Source organism: Arachis stenosperma, chromosome 5 (assembly GCF_014773155.1).
Source record: "Arachis stenosperma cultivar V10309 chromosome 5, arast.V10309.gnm1.PFL2, whole genome shotgun sequence".
Classification (NCBI taxonomy): domain Eukaryota; kingdom Viridiplantae; phylum Streptophyta; class Magnoliopsida; order Fabales; family Fabaceae; genus Arachis; species Arachis stenosperma.
In genome coordinates, this window is record NC_080381.1 from 47,133,917 (window position 1) to 47,143,420 (window position 9,504).

The window sequence follows — 9,504 nt, forward strand, 5'->3', positions numbered from 1 at the left end:
AACAATTCAAACATATGCAAATGATGTATGCCTGTCCTATGGCTGATGATATCATCTGTCGGTTATATAGCCAACCCGACAAGTCCTAGTAGCTAACCATTGGGCTGTCCCTCTATCGTGCATCCCCAACTCGAGTTATACTAAACATAATTCATAATTCATATCCAACACCCTCACTGGTGTATATTCACGGGGTGAGCTCATCCGGAACTTTCACAGTGTCCGGCCACACTTACGACATAGGGTCAGCAGAACCTCGGATCTCAACTTGGAGCTAATGGGGCCGACCCACTGCATCTACCCAAGGAAATCCGAGACTCCGATAGTTTCAATCCCCAATCATACTCGACTGGGAGCAAGTGGGGGCTAGCCACTGCATCTACCCCAGGAGTCTCAAAAGCTCAACCTGGAGCGAGTGGAATCAGCACTACTGCTGCTACTACCCAAGCGCCATAAACGCTGACCCAGAGTAAGTGGGATGAACCATAACCCTTTGCTACTACCCAGGCATCACAATCTTTGACCCGGAGCAAGTGGGACAAACCACAACCCTTGCTACTACCCAGGCATCACAATCTTTGACCCGGAGTAAGTAAGACGAACCACAACCCTTGCATCTACCCGGAGAGCCTCTATACTAACCAACCTGGAGCAAGCGGGGTACAACCACAACCCTTGCATCTATCCATGAGGTACGTTCTCATATGCTCAGGAAGAACCAAGGAGGGAATCCTAACCTCCCACTATCTCACTGGGGACGATTTTACAATACTAGGAAGAATAAGGAAGGAGATCCTCACCTTCCTCCATTTCTTTGGGGTCGTATTTTCGAGAAAGAGAGCTCAAGATAAAACAATCATTCAAAGCCATATTTTCATTTCCATCCATAAATCAATATTTATCATAGCCATCCGACTCATGGCATAGCCAATAACCAGCCTATAATCATTATCAAATACAGTCCTTTGGCTCATGGCATACACCGCACTTCCATCATCACCCTCAACACCCATACAGTCATCATTAGTCACGAATCATCGTTAATTCTTCCCTTATTTCGTCCATAAATTGCCACATCTGCTAACCTATTTCCATCGCTAGGCATACTATAAGTATTTAGGGCATAAAGGGTGAGAAAGGAGACTTAGAAGTCTGAAATTTGGCTTTGAAAACTAAAAATATCAATCTTGGGGTGAAAACAGGGTCACGCGTGCGCGACGCCCACGCGCAAGTGTGGAAAGCCCAAAAGTACATTGATGCGTATACGTTGCCCATGCGCACGCGTGGATGGAAGAAAATCCAGGTGATGCTCACGCGTCAGCCACGCGTACGCGTGGGTGCGATTTGTGCCACACACACAAAACCAGCGCAACTCTCACACAACTCTCGGAAATTTGGCTGGGCAACTGATGCAGCACATTGACACGTACACGTCGACCAGGCGCACGCATGAATGGTGAATATTTGAAAACGACGCGTGCGTGTCAGCTACGGTTACGCGTGGGAGTGCATTCTGCTAAAAAGCTGTAGAATTCATATTTTCAAACCCCAAACTTCCAACACACATAACTTCTTCTACAAAATTTATGTTTCAACCATTTCTGAACCGTGGGAAAGTTCGTTGAATAAACTTCCATAAAAATCCAATTTTGAAGAATTCCAAACTCTGTGGACTGAGTTACGGACCGCCAAAGTTGGTCAAAAATCAGTTTTACCCAAAACTAGAAATCACCCATTTTTCCAATGTTCCCAAGCCAAATTCATTTTCACTCATCCAAACGACCACAACTCAATCACATTCACTTAATTACACTCAACCAAAACCATCCTACCTCATCTACACAATTTTACCCAAAACCATCAAATTCCACACTTCAATTCCTCAAACCTTACTATTCAATAACCAAACCAATTATTCACACATTCAATATCTAAAATCCCTCCAATCACTTATATCATCACACAATACACACATCAACTTACCTTCCTTACTTCTTTCTGGCCTCCGACCTAAAATTCACGGCCTCCGGCCCAAATTCATAATTTAAATGAATATTCCACAAATCAATACGCATTATACAATTCATCAAATTCTCAACACACCAACCATAAAATTCACATAATTCTCAACCCAATTATTAATTTACATACATATCAACTATGCATAATACCACCAACTATTTACACAATCCAAACTTAATCCTAGGGGCATCTAGCCTAGGAATTCTCATCACACCACACGGTACTTAAATGAAACTTAAACCGTAACTCTTGTAGCCAAACCAATTGAGCCTCTTCTTTGGAAGTCTCTACCAAGCTTAGCTCCAAGCCTCACCAAAGTTTCTCAAGTAACACCAATCTCCCAATTGTGCACCAAAATCACCAAATACACTAATATAACCAATTTCACATATATACATTAACCTAGGGTTCATGAAATTGATAAATCACAAAAGTTTGAGTATTTCTTACCTCAGCTCATATGAAATAGGGATAGAACTCACTTAGAATCCATGTTAGAGTGTCCCTAAATAACCAAAATCACAAGATTTTAACACTAACTACACAAAAATGTGTGACAGTGGAGAATCTCGAAAACTAGGCATAGATGAATGGAATTCTCACATCAAAACTTAAATAAAATTGTAGAGGATGAGAATAGCAATGTGTGGCCACAAACGGCTCGTCAATCGGAGCTCCGTAACTCAAGTTATGGGGATTTGAAGATCAAAGAGAGTTAGGGTTTCTCTTTTCTACCTCCCTTTACCATAGCTGCGCCCCACACCCTTTCTTTAGGGTAAAATGAGCTGAAATGCTCATAAGTAATGTTTATATATGTTGGATCTTGGGTCCACTTAGGCCCGGTTTAATTATTTTTGTTCATTGGCTCAATTTTGGGCCAAAACCTTTAAGATTAGCGCTCCAAATCGCACTTTAAATATTTCTACCTTCCCTAATTATAATTCCTAATTTCTTAAACTCATAGACTTATAATCAATTTTGGGCCAAAACCTTTAAGATTAGCGCTCCAGATCTCAGCCGGTACTACGGTCAAAATTTCAGTGCACGTTCTTACACCGAAAACTATGTTTTCCGACTCAGAAAAATTCACTGAATCCAAATATCATATTTAAATTACCAAATTCTGATTGCTAAATTTTCGAACCATATTCGCTCCTATTTAATTTATTATTTAATTAATTACGGTTTGACCAGATTTTACATGAGTAATTTCTGAAGCAAAGTTCCAACTTCAAAATTTCCAAAGTGAACAGAGAAGCTTTTTCTTATCTGAAATTTGATCAACTTTATAGAGTTTCAAAGTTGAATAAAGATTTTTCTCTTTTCCACAGTTATATCTAACAACTGCCAATAACTGCTTCTCAAGAACTTTTTTTTTACAGACATACTTGTACATACCTTAATAGAGTACGCAACTCCTTCCAAAGTGTTCAAATATGCACCTGTAACTTGATAAAGATCGAATTTGTCGAATATTGGCTTGTCGAAAAAGTCAATAATATCTTGTCAAAAATATTATTTCTGATGATTTTTTTTTGCTAGATAGACAAAAGCAAAAATACTTATCATCATTGAAGATTGTTTTTGACAAACTCATATTCAACTATTTCTCTTTCTTTCTTCTTTTCTTATTTTATTTTTTCAAATTGTCGAACTCTCTCAGCCAAATAGGCTAAATCAGGAATATGCATATTGAGTAATTTTCGACGCATATACAAGCCAAGACTTTTGATGGCTATTTTGACGATCTCGCTTTTAGGGACTGACACATAACATCGATTACGAGTATTTTTTAATCGAATTATATAGTCATCTATCGATTCTCCATCATCTCATTCTATTGCAAGCAAATCTATCAATGAGACATTCAATTCTGCTCTATAAAATTGTGCATGAAAAGCATTTTCCTAATTCGACCATATAGCAAGCTATATGCTCGACAGTTGACTCTCAAGCCTCTCCTGCAAATTTTGTAATTATTTTGGGATTTTTTTACACCCATTAGCACTTCTGTCATTTAAACTGTAGAAGGAAAAGCAGAAACAAAATATGGTCAATGCATGAGACCCACATTGATACCCATTCCATTGAGAACATCTTCGATAATCCTTATCACCTGGTAATGATATCTACGCTGTGTGTGAAGTCTACTCAAAACTTCATCAGCATTTTGATCTCGTCGAACGAGATAAGGGATATTTTCTTCTATTTCAGGATTGTTAAATACATTCTCCTCATTATATCCTCCGTTCTTCTGGTCTACTACCAAATCTTTGGGAATAGGATGCCCCTCATCATAATCGATAATTTGAGCAATTCATTCGACTTGTTTAACCAGTCGATCATATTTTGGCTCATTGTCAACCAGGATAGGATTCAAAATAGTAGTCATCTGGTGAGTCAACAGGTTGACTAAATCATGATGGCTTTCATCAATATATTGTCAAAACTCAGCCATCGATTTTGAATTATTTGACAGGGAGCCCACTTGGTAATCTCGATTAACGTTGGGAAATGCGAAAGAAGGTTGTTAGAAACCGTACCTGGCACATTTCCAAATCTGACGGGAAATGTGTAACTACCCATAGGAGGCGTATAGCCAGGAGGAAGGCCAAATGGAAGCCAACCTACGGTTACTTGTGGTTGATTCTGCACTGGGGTGATCCTAGAGCGTGAATTTCGCCCACTACCACCAACACTTGCATCAATAACTACAATATTCTCCCCAGAATTATACTCTGCATGTGGAATCAAATTTGCAAAAATTTGTGTAGCAGTTATTGGGGTATTATTACTTGTTTTTGCATTACCATTTGAAACTTCGTCAGACATGGTAACAATTCTACCACTTCTTAATCGCATGCACCAAATATCAATACTGCATGCACAATGCAACAGTTAAAAGCAACAAATTTTGATACGATTAAATTTTAAAACTATCCCACCGGACGTGCCAATTTGTTTTGTCGATTTTTAACAAAATCGACAGTGGTTAATATCTAGTGGTCTCGGAGCGAAACCTACTTCTCTTTTGCGGGTACCAGTTTTATTTGCATCAAAATCTATGCCTTTAACAATGACGAAGAAGAAAGAACCAAGCTTTGTAGAAATTCGAAATGAATAATAAAATTTAAATATCTTGAATAAAAGGGAAATCAAATTAAATAAAGGAAAAGTGTTTGGAAAAATAAAGGACAAATTAAAAGGTAAAGACTAGAAAGGAAAAAGTTGCTGAATTTAAAGGAACCGAAATGACATTGCAAAGAAGATAAATTACATGAAAAGGAAAGTTGCAAGGAATTTAAATGAAAAGTAAAGACATTGAAGGAACCTTTCAAAGAAAAAGACTCTTGACTGACTCAGAAAGTCGCTGGGGATGTGAGTGAGTGTGAGTGTTTTCTCTAAAAAGATTTCAACCTTTGTTCCTTCGAGCTTTCACCAATTTATAGAAGTTCTCGACCAATCAAATTCAAGTATAACTTCCACGTGCGTTGATCCTTGAATAACCATTGCCGCTCTTTGAGTCTGTAACTTCCGCAAACTATCTTCACTTAGTAACTTCCTTCGATTGCTTCACTCTCTCTCTATGAGTCCTAATCGATCAGAATCCTCTTCTTCATCGATTGAATGATGCACCACTATTTCGTGGTACATCTTGTGCTTAATTGAGTAGATTTTATCCACTAATCTCACACTTATTCATAGAAATCACATGTTTTATATTTTCCTTCCTGATTTTGTACTATGATTGGAAACATGCTTCTTTGGCCTTAATTTTGCTAATTTTAATCCTCTCTTATTACCGTTTGATGCCTTGATATGTGTGTTAAGTGATTTCAGGGTTTATAGGGCAGGAATGCCTTAGAGGATGGAAAGGAAGCATGCAAAAGTGGAAGGAATACAACAAATTGAAGGAATTGCTAATGCTGTTAACCCTGACCTCTTCGCACGCAATCGATCATAACTTGAGCTACAGAGATCCAAATGAAGTGGTTCTAGTTGCGTTCGAAAGCTAATGTCCGAGGCTTCAAAATGATATATAATTTGCCATAGTAGCCGTACAGATAAGCAACACGCACGTGTGAATCACACGCACGCGTCGTTCTGCAGAAAAATCAGCGACCCAGAAATCGTCCCCAGCGATTTCTGGGCTGATTTTGACCCAGTTCTTGGCCCAGAAAACACAAATTAGAGGTTACAATGTGGAGGAATCAGGGGAACTTCTCACTTTTCATAATTTTAGGTTTTAGATGTAGTTTCTAGGGAGAGAGGCTCTCTCTTCTATCTAGGATTTAGGATTCCTAGTTTTATGCTTTTGAGTTGGATATTATAAAGAGTTACTACCTCTGTGAAGTTTTTTTCATTCTAGTTTGTTTTTTATTTCCTTACTCTTTTACTTCCTATTTGATTCCATTATTTCTTGATTATTTTCAATTGAGTTTAATTGCCATGTCTTATTTCTACTCCCTTCACATGAATGCGAATTTGACATCCATGTCAATGGAGTAGGCTTTAACCTGACTTTGGAGTTAATTAATATTTGAGACCATTGAGTTGGAATACTCAAGAGTTAATTGGTAATTGGAAGTTGTTGGCCAGCTTTCTAGTTACTAACACTAACCCTTCCAAAGGGAAAGGATTATTTTCTTGTGAATAGAAGTTGGCTCTCAACTTGACTTTCCTTTATTCAATGAAGGATAACCAAGTGGAACAACAACCTATTACTAATTAATCTTGGGATATCCAACAAGGATAGAACTTCAGATTAATCTTCTCCTACTCAAGGCGTCTTATTTATTTTAATTACATAAAACCTCTTGTTAATTTTCATTGCTTTAATTTGTAATCATTTATGTGCCCATTACCCAAACCCCAAATTTTCCAGAAAACTTATAACCAATAACAAGAACTCTTCCCTGCAATTCCTTAAGAGACAACCCGAGGTTTGAATACTTCTGTTATTATTTTTATTGGGTTTGTTTAAGTGACAATCAAAATTTTTTGTACGAAAGGATTCTTGTTGGTTTAGAAGCTATACTTTCAACGAGAACTTATTTGTGAATTCTAGACCACACAAAAAATCTGTTCGTCAAAATGGCGCCGTTGCCGGGGAATTGCAAACGTGTGCCTTATTATTGGTTATTGTAAATATTTGATTTTGCTTGTTTATTTATTTTTGTTTTTAATTTTTATTAGCTACTATGAATTCTCACACCTTTCGCTATGAGTTTTGTTCCAATGTTGTTGTAAGGAATGGAAAGTTATAATGAGAACAGGCATCAAGGTTGGAACAATCAAAGATGGGAGGAGCCACCAGAATTTGATCAAACCTCTTGGCAACAACTCCCTCCAATGCGCTATCACCAACAACTATTATGTGATGCATACCAAGACAATAGTTATGGTGGACCCTTTCGTGACAACCAACCTCCACCAAATTACTATGGTTAAGAGCCTTTCCAGGATGCGTACCAAGATGATGAATATGGTGGACCCCCTTGTAGTTACCAACAAGACCCACCATATGCTTATGACCTACCTCCTCAACATAACTCTGAACCACCATACTCGCAAGCACCTTACCCCCAAACGCCCTTCTATGATCCTAATCCTTATCTACCATACCAACCACCCTATGAGCCATATAAATCATACATAGAGCTACCCCACTTCTAACCCGACTACTCCCAGGAGCTACCACCTCCATATACACCATGCCCATATCCATCCATCCAAGAGCCATATGATCCTAATCATGCAATCCGAGCGCAACAAGAATCAAAGGATCGTCTCAAGGAAATAGTGGATCAATTTCATGTAACTCTTTATTAACTGGGCCAAGAGATAAACCGATTAGCTTTTCAATGTTTGGACACTCAAGGAACTCCCATGGCTTCATGTGGAGAATCTAATGAAGAACGTAGCAGGAAGGAGACACCAGAAAATCTGGTGGACAGTGAGAGGCATGATTTTGTATTAGAACAATTGGAAGAAGCTACGCTTGCCAGAGAAAAGGTGGAAGTAGTTGAAGATCTAGGAGATGCTGAACCTCCATGGGAATCCAGAATTGTAGAGTATTCCTTCAATAAGATCGAAATTGATGTTGAGGAGGATGGTGCACAACCTCCAAGGCATGTTCCTTATGAAGAATTGGATGGAATAAATCAAGAGGCAAGTTCCCTTGGTGATGATGAGCATGAATCAAGCCATCCTAGTGACGAACTCGCATCCGCGATTGAACCCCTTGAGTTTGAAGAACCTTCTCCAAGTGAATCTGAAAATGAAGTGGAGGTAGACTTCCCTCAACCTTCAACTTATGACTTGAGTAATGGGGAAGACTTAGAAGAATTTGATGAGGTTGTGGTTGAAGTTGAAGAAGGTTGTAAAGAGGTGGAGGATGTCAAGGGAGAGCACAAGAGAATGGAGCTTGAAATCACCTTGCCAAAGTTGCTGGAGACCTCTCCCCCAAATCCATTACCATCCAATACAACATTCAAGTGGGTAAAATTCTTATCCTTGACCTTTACTTTCCCATTTGAATATGGTTTACTTGAGACAGATGGTCAGCTTAAAGCTTTTTGTGGCTTTAAGAGTAAGAGGGAGATGGTTAGTGATCGGTAACACAATCCTAGGTTCGTTGTGGTTGGGAGCTCAAAATCTAAATGCAAGGGTTGGTGTAGAGCTCGAATGAATGGGTCTAGGAAGCTGTTTGGGTGCCTAAGTGAGAATTTGGATTACTTACCACCTGGATGGAACCATGATGATCAACTTGAAGACGGATGTAGAATCAAGATTTGGGATCCGGGAATATATGAGGATCAATTTTGGGAGCTCAAAGCTTGTGAAGAACTCTATCAAAGCTTGAGGAATTTACCTGGTATAGATAGAGCTTATTGGAAGTCCAAGCATTGGTGGAAGTTTCAAGACGAGTTCAAGCACAAGCTGCCCTGACAAGGAGCTCACCAAATATCCAACTTAAGGACTTTAACTGAAAGTGCTAGGTGGGAGACAACCCACCATGGTATGATCGTTCTTTTTCAGTCTCAGTTTTATTTTATCTTGTCCTATTCTTAGTTTTATTTTATTCTATTTTCATTAGTGTTCATTCATAATGTCTGCATCAGCATCTGTATTCTGCATTCTTCATATTTGAAAAAATGGGGGATCGACGCGCAAGCGTCCACGACGCGCGCGCATCGTATGTGCATGCACCAATGAACAGAGAGTTGCGCGAGAGACACGCGAGAAAGGTACGTGGCTGACGTTAAGATTTTTGCTAGTAAAGAATTTATAAAAATAGTCGCGTTGCAGATATAGTTTCTAAACCAACAAAAATCCCTTCGTGCAAACGTTTTGGTTGTCACAAGTAACAAACCCCTTTAAAATTGATAACCGAGTATTTAAACCTCAGGTCGTCTTCTCAAGGAATTGCAGGGAAGTATGTTCTTATTATTGGTTATGGAAAAAGTGTGTTTTGGGGTT